We start from the raw sequence: 12,616 nt of genomic DNA on the forward strand, positions 1-12,616 counted from the left end.
CTGTAACAAATATTTCCTGACTAGCCACTTGAGACAAAAATATAATGGTTTCAATGGAGCAGTCTATCTAAAATGGCAGCATTTACCTCAGGATTTGAGCCACACTGTTCATCACTCAAGGCTCAGTCCACTGCCCAGGCATCTCCCATCAGCAATGGTGCCACCCTGGTTGCCCAAGTCAACTCCTCTCAGCTGGCAGCAGTGGTCACACTCTCAAAGTTTGGAGGAAGGTCTCAGGGTCATCTGGGTCCAGCTTCACCAACCTAGTAGCTGGCCTGAGCTACCTTCTCCAGGATCAGCAGGAACCGCTCCTGTTGTTGAGCACCAAACTGCCTCCTGCTTCTGTTGGCTCTCCAGAGTGGCAGGAGAGTTGCCTGGGTCTGCTTCTGTCTGCTCCTGTTGCTGCTGTGCCACCGCCATCAGGTGTAGCATGTCCTCCGCTTTTCCCATTTGTACAAAACGCCCCACGGCGTGGCCCACCAGACAATCCCCACCTGTTATCACTTTGGCCCCTGCTGTCTCAATTTCCCCTCAGCTGTAGGGGACAATCACTTGTACATTCTCCACCACGTGGAGGCCTGCTGGCCTCTCTCCCTGCAGCCCAGGAAGGTCTAACACCACAGCCAAGTCTCTTTCAGGCCCTTCCCTCAGGGCCTGGGTTATTAATTCAAATAAACACAAAACAAAGCTATTCCCCGACCCACACAGGCTTCAGGGGTCAGAGGCCTTTGACTCCAAACCCAGGCCAGTCCCAGGAGCCAATCCTCCTCTTCTAGCTCTCCTCCAGCTGAGCAATCCCCGCCCTTTATTGGTATCACCTGACATCTTCCCAGCTGGGTCTGAGGATGGGCCTAGGCCCAAACACCCTGTTAGTGTCTGGCTCTAAAAATCACCGTCCTTTTTGGCTCCTAACAAGCTGCTGCTGTGGCATCTGCTAGCCTGCAGGCATTCACGGGCAGCAGAAGGTACAGCGGGCTGAATGGTCTGGTGCCTGTGCTCGTAACACTATGGAAACAATACAATTGTGCGGCACTGCATGCCAAATGCTGCCTGGCAGCACAACAAGACCTTGAGCAAACACTGCGTGCTGCTACCCGCACCAACAGGGGCACTAGGACCTAATGGGTTGGATAAGCTGCTAAGCCTGCTATAATGCCACCCCACTGCTGGCCACACCTGCACTGCACCAGTGGAGACGACTCCACTGGTGGCCATTACTGTGGCCCAGGGCACATCCCTGAGAACAGGGCTTAGAGCTTACCAGGAGCCCCTCTTACCTATGAGATCAGAGCAGCGTAAAGACGGTTGGGAGAATAGCCATGGTGGAAAATCAGCACTTAGGTTACAAGTGGCATGTACACTTGGACTGGAAGAGGCCTCCTGGGTCATCAAGTCCATCAAGTCCTGCTACGGCAGGACACCCAGTCATATAATCCTGTTAATAAATTTATCAAGCTCCATCTTAAAACGAGTCAGGTTGTTTGCCCCCGCTCCTGCTATCCGGAGGCTGTGCCCGAGCCTTCCTCCTTGATGATTAGAAACCTGCTTCACATTCCCAACCTATTATTCCTGGCCAGTTTATCCCCATTTGTTCTTCTGCCAACATCGTGCTTCAGCTTCAATAGCTCGTCTCCCCCCCGAGGTGTACCCTGAGTGAGAAGCTGCATTTTGCTGCGCCTTGTCTCCTCTCATAAGCTAGGCTGTTAGGATGGGCAGGGGAACACAGAGCCTTTCCCTGCACCTGTTGGAATTAGTCGTTCTCTAACATAGGTGACTAGCAGCAAAGAATCCTGTGGCACCTTATAGACTAACAGACGTTTTGCAGCATGAGCTTTCACCCACAAAAGCTCATGTTGCAAAACGTCTGTTAGTCTACAAGGTGCCACAGGATTCTTTGCTGCTTTTACAGATCCAGACTAACACGGCTACCTCTCTGATAGGTGACTAGAATTGCCCACAGAAATATAACATTGCAGAAGAGTGACTCTTCAGCCAGCGTGCCCCTTTGTGGCTGGGCATGGTGGAGCAGGCTGTCCTCCTCTGGCTCCCCGCTGCCAAGAGCAGCTCCCACTCTGCGTTGGGCTGCTGCTTCTCCTGATTCAGGCCTCCAGCCAGGTCATGTTCTTCTAGCGTAAAAGAGAGTCCCACAACACAATAGTACAATGACCTTACACCAGCTCTTACTCTGGACTCAGCAGTCCGTACACCCTTTATATCAGAGGCTTTCACACCCCCTTCCTTGGTGGGTGTTAAGGGATCCCAGGCCCTCTTTCTACTCTGGGAGCCACCCAGGGACCCTATAACAAGCAGCTAAAGTCTGCTCCCTCACACTCCTTGCTTGCTGTTCTCCTGGGGTATTTTGTACCTAGGCCTGTCTCTAGGGCCTCTTCACCAGGGATCACTGCCCCCTCGCCCCCCAGCCTCTTCACCCCTTCCCTGGCTCTACAGCTCTGGCACAGAGCACCACCTCCCAGAGGCCTGGCTCCTTGTCTGCCACGCACAGGTTTGCGCTCTCCTGAAACCCTGCCCTTCTTGTGTCTAGCCCCTTTACCAAGGCTCACAACAGGAACTCGCTGCACTCCTGTCCTTTCCCAGTCTCTCTCCTGGCCCTTTGCCGGAGCTCCCTTCTCAGGAGAGGATTAGGGTTGCCAGGCATCCGGTTTTCGACCAGAACGCCTGGGTGAAAAGGTTTCCTGATGGCTCTGGTCAGCACAGCTGACCAGGCTGTTAAAAGTCAGGTCAGCGGTGCAGCGGGACTAAGGCAGGCTCCCTACCTGCCCTGGCTCTACGCAGCTCCTGGCAGGGTCCGGCATGTCCCCCCAGCCTCTAGGCATGCTCTCTACTTGCCCGTCTGCACGCTACCATGGCCAATGGGAGCTGCGGGGGCTGAGCCTGCAGGCAGCGCGCACCACACAGAGCCGCCTGGCTGCGCCTCCTCCTAAAGGCCAGACATGTCAGCTGCTTCTGGGAGCTGCATGGAGCCAGGGCAGGCAGGCAGGGAGCCCTGCTGTGTCACTGACCGGGAGCCACCTGTGGTAAGTACTGCCCAGCTGGAGCATGCACCCCAAACCCCCTGCCCCAGGTCAGAACCCCCTTCCACACCCTAACTCCCTCCCAGACCCCACACCACCACCTGCACCCCAACCCCCTCCCGCACTCTAAATCCCTCAGACCCAACCCAGAGCCGCCACCTGCATCCCAAACCCCTCATCCCCGGCCCCACCCCAGAGCCTGCACCCCCCAACCGGAGCCCTCACCCACTCCTGCACACCGGTCCCCTGGCCAGTGAAAGTGAGCGAGGGTGGGGGAAAGCAAGCGACAGAGAGAGGAGGGATGGAGTGAGTGGGGGCCGGCCCTCAGAGAAGGGGCGGGGCAGGGCAAGGGTGTTCAGTTTTGTGCGATTAGGAAGTTGGCAGCCCTAGAGAGGATCTTGAGGCATACTCTCCCCTGGGCCTTCTATTTCCCTTCTACTGCCCTGATGTCCTTCCTTTATTAGTCCCCCACTCCTCCCTAACTCAGACACCCAATCCTGAATTGGGCCTGGCCCACCCTCCAAAGGTAACCGGCCGCACTAACTGCCCTTGGGCTCCAGTTAACTCTCTCTCTGCCAGTGTGAGGTACGCACCCCATCACGAGCACTATCCTGGCTGCTCAGTGACATTACAGCCTCAGATTGCAGAACATACCTATGTATGGGCCTCTGCCCCACTTGTTTGCCATGGTGATGTGACTTCAGAGGGAGTGTGTGCAGTAAATTACAGCCTGACCACACCTCTTTTCTTTCAGACCACACCCCCTTTCTGTTGTCTCTGTGCATCACTTGCGTGCTGCGTTCCATATGGTGCCAGGCAGGAAGGATTACAAAGCTCGGTGCTCTCCAGGCTACCTTTTGCTAGCAATGATGCCTGTGATCTTTTTTCCTCCACTGCCTGGTGCGCCTGAGATGGAATGAACAGACTCACTTTTCAACAAATCCACTAGCAACCCTAGCCTACAGAAGGGCAAACACAGCCTTTCCATTGTGTACTGGCACTTAGCACACTATGGTTAAGCCAAAAGAGGGTGGCATCAGACCTAGTCCACTGTCAGTCCCAAGACTGGCCCAATGTTCCTCCATGGAGATTTGTCATTTTGCAGAATCTAAAGCAATTTCAATCAGAGTTTGATGATTCTGGCTAGAAATGCCGGCTTTGAGGAACATGGTATCATCCCACAGGGCCACCCAGAGGGGGGGGGGCAAGAGGGGCAATTTGCCCCAGGCCCCGAGCCCCAAGGGGCCCCCACCAGAGTTTTTCGGGGCCCCTGGAACGGGGTCCCTCACTCGCTCCGGGGTGCCCGGAAAACTCTTGCGGGGCCGGGCACAGGAGCTTCTTCACTCCCCGTCTTCACCGGCAGGGGGTCCTTCCGCTCCGGGGTGGAAGGACCCCCCCACTGGCGAATTACCACCAAAGACGGAGCGGGACCCGCTGCCGAGTTCAGCTCGGTCTTCGGTGGTAATTCGGTGGCGGGGGGCCCCCACCGCGGGTCTTCGGGGCACTTCGGCGGCGGGTCCCGGAACGGAAGGGCCCCCTGCCGCCGAAGACCCCGGGCCCCCGGAATCCTCTGGGCGGCCCTGTCATCCCATCTTCCATGCTCAGAAACAAGGCCTCTTTCTCTTGTTGTGGGGCAGTCAAGGGACATTATGTGATATGGAGCCAGGTTTTCAAAAGAGCTTGGGTCAGATTGTCAAGTGCTCCATACCCACAGTGGGGCAGATTTTCAAAAGGGCTCCGCACCTGGCATCTCCCACTGTGACACTTCTGGGGTGTAAGTTGGAGCTGAGACCTTTCCACAATGCCCCAGCATTTTTCTCCTTAAAACCCATCTATGCTGGGAGCCCTACACATCATCAGCCTGACAGCGGCCAGGCAGCCAGCGTGTTGTGACTGCTGCTTATTCCAATGGCTGTAACTGTCACACTGTGTCTTTGTACCCAACACCTATTTGTCATCTCAGGGCAGGTCTACACTACCACTTAAATCGATGTGACTGATGTCCCTCAGGAGTGTAAAAAAGCCACCCCCTGAGCGACGCAAGTTACAGCAACCTAAGCACTGTCCACACTGGCGCTATGTCAGTGGGAAACACTCACCCACCAACACAGCTTCCGCCTCTCACAGAGGTGGAGTAATTACGCCGACGGGAGAGAGCTCTCCTGTTGGCACAGAGCATCTTCACCAGATGTGCTCCAGCGGCGCAGCTGTGCCAATTAGTCTTCTAGTGTAGACTAGTCCTAAAAACTTCAATTGTAAGGTCTTTCGAGCAGGGACCTTTGTTAGGTGTTTGACCGATGCCTAGAATCATGGGGCTGAGTCCTCCAGGCATGTCTGCAATACAAATATTAATAAAATAATACCAAAATTCTGGCCCCTAGACACCTCTATGGCCATTGACCTCAGCATCCCTGGCTTCTAATTCTATGCAAAATCCAGGCAGGCAGTGTGATGTAGGAGACTGAGAACAAGGCTGGAGTTCTAACTCCAGATTTGCCACTGACCTGTGGTGAAACTTTGGGCAAGTCATTTAAATTGTCTTGACCAAATTCTACTATATGGGTTAATCTATGGATTGTATATTAATTATATTGATTACTTAAAAATTCCCAATTATCACTTTGAGGTTTGACAGGGTCTTGTCCTATATCAGGCCCAATACTATTAAAATTACTGTTTGACTGGGAACCACAATGTGCATGGTTGCAGCATTCACACTTTAGGAACTTTTCTGTATTTATAATAGTTTTATTCATACATTTAGCAAAGTCACAAACACTCTAACCCAGCAAGGTAGAGAGAGATAATTCTATGTGATGGGGTATTCACCCCACACTGGCAAGGAAGGGGTTAAAAGCAGCCTACGGAGGTTGCACAGGGGGTAGCCAATCAGAGACAGGCTGCATGGAGCAACCAATCAGGGCCCAGTGGACTCACATAAAAGGGATCTGCAGGGCAAAGAAGGGTCAATGGCTGCTGGGTGCTCAGGGAGTGAGGACTGAGTCCCTGAAAAGCTGAGAGAATAGGAGTACCTTGTCAGGGCAGCTGCCACCAGGGAACAGGGGAGCAGGAGGGAGCTCCGGGCTGGCTGCTGGACTTGGAGGCTCAAGGCCCTGAGAAGATGGAGAAGGTGGTACTGGGGCCACAGGGAAGTAGCCCAAGAAACTTAAGCAGCAGCGAAGGAAGTCAGAGTTGCAGCAAGAGGCTGTTATCCACAGGGTCTCTGGGCTAGGACCTGCAGTAGTGGGCAGGCCCGGGTCCCCTCCACTCGTCACCGGAGAAGTGGCTAGACTATAGAACTGAGATACTCCCACCAGAAGGGGGAAAACACGGCCCAAGGGCTGAGTGATGAAGAGAACACTGCAGGATTTGGACTTAGGCAGGTCTGCAGGTGGAGACGATGATGGGAGAGGCACCACCAGGAGAGGTTGCACCAGCTGAGAGAGCTAATCCCCATAATGGCCAGCCAGAGACACCACCCTGGTGAGGGAACTCCCTGACAATCTGAACATCCACATACTCACACCATCCCCTGCAGAACAACCTAGCAGGTTGTTATCTTCCTTATCACCTTCCTCACCGTCACCAGTGGTCATCATCCTGGTGCCTCCCAAGGGTGACACCTCTCTTTCCTCCAATACACAGGCTGGGATACAACTCTTATGATATGTTTTGCTGACGTCACTATGCTTAATGCATATTCAGTAGGGATTTCCCCCCCTTTCCTTATTTGTATTTCCTCCCTGTACTAATGTTTGGGTGCCCTTTTCCTATAAGTTAGTATATTAATTATCTCAACTTATTATCATACGTATCAATTCGTTGCCATGGCAGTCTTGTGGGCAGACATCTGCAGATGTTCCTATCCTAAAATATCCAAAAGCTGGTTTTAGTTCATATTCCTGTGGCTGCCTGGTGTCATTATGTACAAACCCAACCCCCCCAAAAAACATTCTATTCCTAGTTCCCCAAGACTCAGGGGTGACTGTTGGGCCATTTATCTGTGCCAAAGTTCAAAGGCCTTGAGCCTTATGCTAACTGCTGAAACCAACATTTTACAGGATACCGGCCTGTAGGTTCCTTGTGATACTGCTAAGTAAAATAAATGACAAACCTAGCTCTATAGGCTACAGCTATAAGTTCCATCAGTTGGGATGTAAATCCCAAGAAACTCATCATGTCCACGGAGCCAACTGCAGTTTAATTGTGTAACTAGGGTTGCCAAACTTTGTAATGTATAAAAATTGGACACTCCAGCTGGAGTGCCAGAACCTCCGATGCCCTGTCCATTCTCCCAGGCCTCACCCCTGTCCTGCCTCTTCCTCTAAGGCCACCTCTGCCACACCCTTCCTCCTGAGGCCCCACCCCCCTGTTCACTCCTCTTCCCCTCTCCGGGTCAGGAGGGACTCGCATGCAGAGCCGGGGCTGGGAGCTGCAGCTGCAGGGAGGAGGTGGCCCCGGCTAAGTAGGGGCTGGCATGGGTGATGACTCGGTGCCTCCCCGCCTCCTCCACCTGCAGTAACTGGACTTTGGGTGTCCAGTCACTAGATCTGACTGGACACCATCAGGTCCCCTTTTTGACCAGAATTTCTGGTTGAAAACTGGCCACCCAGCCACCCTATGTGTAACAGAGCAGAATGTGTCCATCTGGGTGTCAGTTCCCCCATCTGGAAAATGAGGCCACGTCCAAGGTTGCAGGTGCAGCCCACTTTTGCCAGACTGTCTCTCCTCCATTCAACTTACATTAAGTCAGTCCATCAATTTAACATAAAATGAATCAATCAACCCTTAAGCTCCAGGGATTGCAGTCTTCCTACCATTCCCTGGAGGCAGGCTGGCAGGGGACTATTGCTCCTCTGTAGCCCCAGGCCCTTCTGCCTCCCCTTCTCTCTTAGGGACCTAATTCTGCTGACTCGCTGTAGCTGGAGCACACTGTGCAGAACTACAATGGCTCTGCTCATTCACTGCAGCAGGGACCCATACAGTGGTGATGGATGATGTTCTTCTTTCTCAAAAACCCTGTAGAGTCCCACAATGTCCCCCACCCCACCCCTGCTCTTCCACATACATATGAGAGCAGAGAGAGATGAGGAGATGCTAGCAATACACTGACTCTGAGCCATATATCCCATTACAAAGAGCATCTCAAGGACATTGCAGTGCCTAGGTGCCGATAACACCGGCAGGAAGAGTGACTGGATCGAACCTTGTAATGAACCGATTCAAAAGCTGCTGAAAGATTGAAGATGACCGCGATGTTCACTGACATGTTGCAGGCCTTACAGTAACAATATCACATTACAAGAAAAAGCAGCAAATTAGAAGACAAATACAAGATACAGAGACAAGACAAATCAAAGAAGGAAAGAAATCGCAATCAACCTGGGCCATCAGACACTTCCCCCTCAGCCCCAAGCATGAGAATTGCAGACAGCCCTCCCAAGGTACTTTCCTTAGGGTAATGAATAAATCCAGCCGTATGATCTTCCACCCCATCAGTTATAAATGAGGTGTTCTTCATCTGAGGCAATCTCAGCTCCTCTCCACTTTACCAAGCCTTCCTTACAGGAGTTCAAAGAACCCCCCTTTCCTCACCTCTCTCTCTCTCACACACACACACACACACACACCCCTTTCTCCTAATTAGCCTTTTAGCAGAATGAGCACTACAAACCCATTTCTTGAACATATATCAGCTCCTGTGCGTCATGGGGAAATCATTCAGTAAACAGGAGTGCAGCAGAAGTTGCTTTTTTCCTGCCATTTGTTATTTGTGGCTGGAAGCATCTTTGATGAAGGGATTCGTCGTTCATGAAACGCGGTGACCGCACTTAGAGTATACAGACCTTCACTGAAACTCCCAGGCCGGTTTTCATTTCCACTGCTCTCCCTTGACTCCTTCTGCCAGGGAATGGTCTTTAAACTGTGCAGGAAATTAAAGCCCCAATTCCTGACCTGATCCAATCAGATGGTACCGATGACGTGAATCCCATACAATCAGTATCTAGAAGAATAGACAGGATGGAAGGGGAAATCTTTACCCTATGCTTGACAAAAGAGTCTTCTGATCAAGTTTAGTTCATCGTCCTTCATACTCCTCTGTCCCTGCTCACCATCTCTACTGTACACCCGTCTCTATCTCTCAGACTACCCCTGTGGCATGCTTTCCTATCTCTACCCAGCCATGTATTTCTCTTTTTCTACAGATTGCCATCCATCTCTTCTTCTCTCCTACCCTACTCTCCCCTGTATTTCTGTAGATCTCTCCTTTCCACTTGAGAAGTGAGAAATGTTTAGAAGGAAATGGAAAAATGCTCTCAATCTGAGTTTTTTCCATTCTTCATTATGAATGCAAGTATCGTCCTGTTTTCAAATGTTGCAAATATTTCTGCTCAGAAATGGCCCTGTTTTCCCATTTACCAGAAAAAGGTAAAAATAGACATTTTCAGAGGTTCTCAGTGTGGAAATATCCATTTTGCAGAACTTTGTGGAACAGCCCAAATTTAAAGAATAAAAATCCCTGAAATGGTAAAAATGTTTGCATGAAATTTCACAATTAAAAATTATTCTACTTCTGCAGATCCCAATATCCACCTCTTTGGATCTTCTCTCTCTGTTTAATATGGTCAGGTTCAGGCATTCAGGAGAGAAAAGGCGTTAACTTTATTAAACTGGGACCTCACCGGCCCTCCAAACAGATCCTACCAAAGATGCATCACTCACATTCCGGCAGCCCACAGAGAGATGCGCTCTTCCCCCTCCTGGTGAGATCCTTATTTATTGCACCACAAATGAACCATGAAAGCATCTTTAATATGTTTCCACCTACTGAGCAACGACTGTACCTATTAATTCTCTGTCTAGCTAACCTTGTACCTGCCTAGCTGTTGTCTGTCTGTATCAGTATTGTATCTGCCTAGCTAATGATTCACCATCCTGTCAGTGTATCCAGAGATTTGTCAGCGTTACTGCCATTTAACATGAGTTGTTGGGGGAGGGGGAGTGAGAGAGACTAATATAATGGAGAAAAACACCTTATTCTGTTATTCATCATTTCCTTGGCTGCTATCGTGTTCCTGGACAAAAGGGCACTATACAAAGACTTGTATTGACGTTTCTGACAATCTAGGGATTAACCATTGGGGAGGGGCAGAGCCATTTCATGATCAGTCCACATTTGTTGTCTCACATCTGGTTTGTTTAATTTGTGTCGATTGAGGGGTTTTGTCTAGACAGCTGCCTTACAGTCCAGGGCTGGATTTCATGCATCAGAAGCGAATGCAAGTCAGAAGAAAAGCACTCAAACAACATGAGACGGTGGACAGCAGACTCTCACAGGTGTTACAGCTGACATGAGAACGAGCATGGTGGGAAGAAGGTCAGCTAGCTTGTGAAGAACAGTACCAAGGAATGTCTGAGAAACGCCCATTGAAATCCAACAGGCCACAGAAACGGTCTCACGTCAGATAAGCAAATCAACCATCCGGCCCCTATCGCCACAAATGGAAAGGGCTTTGCCCCAGAAAGCTGTGAAAGGAACCAACCTGTCTAAAGAATCGACTACCAGTATGAAGCCAAATCCTGAGCCCCTTGCTCACAGGCACGCAGCAAGTACAGGCCGAGTACATCATGCTGGATTGGAGAGGCGCAGTAGCTGGGCAGCTAGGTGCTAACCTGCACTGCTGGAACTGTGGGTTCAATTCCCGAGTGCTGCCACAGGCTGGCTCTGCATCCTTGGGAAATCTTTTAACTTCTCTATGCCTCCAACTGGTCTATTTACATTGCAAGCTCTCTGCAACAGTCACCATCTCTTCCCATGGGTATGTACAGTGCCTCGCACAATGGAGCTCTGAGCTCAGCTGAGCCTGCCACTGAGTTCAAAACAATGCCCCTTGGAACTGATCCAGCGATTTCCCACATCAGCTTTTCCTGGGAAAGTGGTTCAAGTCCAGGCAAGGCTCTCCCCTGTAGCTTAGCCTGATCTGACCAGCAGAGCATGTCCCCCCTGCCTCAAACAGCATCACCTGCTCCAGAGTTCTCAGGAACTCTGAGCGGGTGCAGGAAGCAGGGCAGAACACAGTGCAGCTCTCCGCCCGTCCGGCTGGCCCAACAGTAATGCAGCCTTCGAATCAGGATGCTGGAGCAAAGGGGACATGCAGGAAAGGGGTACGTGTAGCACCAAGGGGCTGATCTCACAGGGTCCTTTTTCTGGAGTCTCACCAAGACTTGATATAAAGCAGAGCTCAGGCCATTTCTCTGAAAGCGTAAGGCAGTTCGCTGCAGGAGACAGGAAAGCCCACATGGCTGAATTTCTCCATGCAGCTGCCGAAGTGGGGAGCTCACCTCCGCCCTTTAGCACAGATTTCTCATTGGCTGGGCGAAGCAGGGTCTAACGCACGACTCGAGGGTGTCTCCCTGGCTGTGACGCAACAAGTGCTCTGAGGATCTCAAAGCACTTTGGGAATAGTAAGAGGCAGAGGCAGCAGATAGGGATGCATGTGGGACTCAGGAAACCTAGGGTCCATTCCCAGCTCTGCCACTGCTCTGTTGCATGGCCTTGGGCAGGTCACTGCCCCCCTTTGTGCCTCTGTTTCCCCTCCCACACTTTACCCATCTTAGCTATTACGATTGGAAGCCCTGCAGGGCTTTGTCAATCTGGGCCTTAACAACTTCTAAGGAATGAGATTCCACCACCTCCCTAGGTGACCCATTCCAGTGCTTCACCAACCTCCTAGTGAAATAGTTTTTCCTAATATCCAACCTAGACCTCCCAAACTGCAACTTAAGTCCATTGCTCCTTGTTCTGTCATCTGCCACCACTGAGAACAGCCGAGCTCCATTCTCTTTGGAACCCCCCTTCACGTAGCTGAAGGCAGCTATCAAATCCCCTCTGACTCTTCTGCAGACTAAACAATCCCAGTTCCCTCAGCCTCTCCTCATAAGTCATGTGCCCCAGCCCCCTAATCATTTTCGTTGCCCTCCACTGGACTCTCTCCAATTTTCCACATCCATTCTGTAGTGGGGGACCCAAAACTGGATGCAATACTCCTGATGTGGCCTCACCAATGCTGAATAGAGGGGAATGATCACTTCCCTCGATCTGTCCTCCTAGAGGGTGGGGCAGTGTTTCAATGGGGTGTGGTATCACAGCAGTTTGATAGCCTTAACTGGCCCTGGAGAGCAGGGCTCAGGTCTGATCATAGGCCACAGATGATCAGAGTTTGAGGCAGCGAAGCTATTCTGTAGAAAGCATATGTCTGTGTTCAGTATAGCATGCCCCAGCCTCTGTGTATGAAAATAGCTGCTCAGGAGAGAGCTGTCCTGTTCCACAGAGCTGTGCCTTGCCCCTTCCCCCAGGCCCTTCGCTGATGAAGATGAAGCAATTGTTACATTCTTCTCTGGGGCATGTTACCAAGCCCCTAGGGAGGGATCCTGATGAGTCCCAGCTGCCTGACGAGGCCCGTCTAGTGCCAGCGGAGAAGGGGCACGTCAGGCTTTGTACTGAGCAGCTTTTAGTATTTAACATCTGCAGGAAGGGTTTGGCAGCAGAGGCCAAGGTAGCTTTATGCTTCATCGACACTTGT

General features: G+C 51.4%; 1 long non-coding RNA gene across 1 annotated transcript in view; it reads right to left on the reverse strand.

Annotated features, from left to right (window-relative positions):
• LOC120380194 overlaps window positions 1-12,616 on the reverse strand; it is a 95,684-nt gene that overhangs the window by 26,492 nt on the left and 56,576 nt on the right. The window contains exon 2 of the long non-coding RNA XR_005587647.1: window positions 8,879-9,036. This is a non-coding gene — a long non-coding RNA (uncharacterized LOC120380194). The remainder of the gene's footprint in view (window positions 1-8,878; window positions 9,037-12,616) is intronic.

This window comes from Mauremys reevesii, linkage group 13 (genome assembly GCF_016161935.1).
Source record: "Mauremys reevesii isolate NIE-2019 linkage group 13, ASM1616193v1, whole genome shotgun sequence".
Lineage (NCBI taxonomy): Eukaryota > Metazoa > Chordata > Testudines > Geoemydidae > Mauremys > Mauremys reevesii.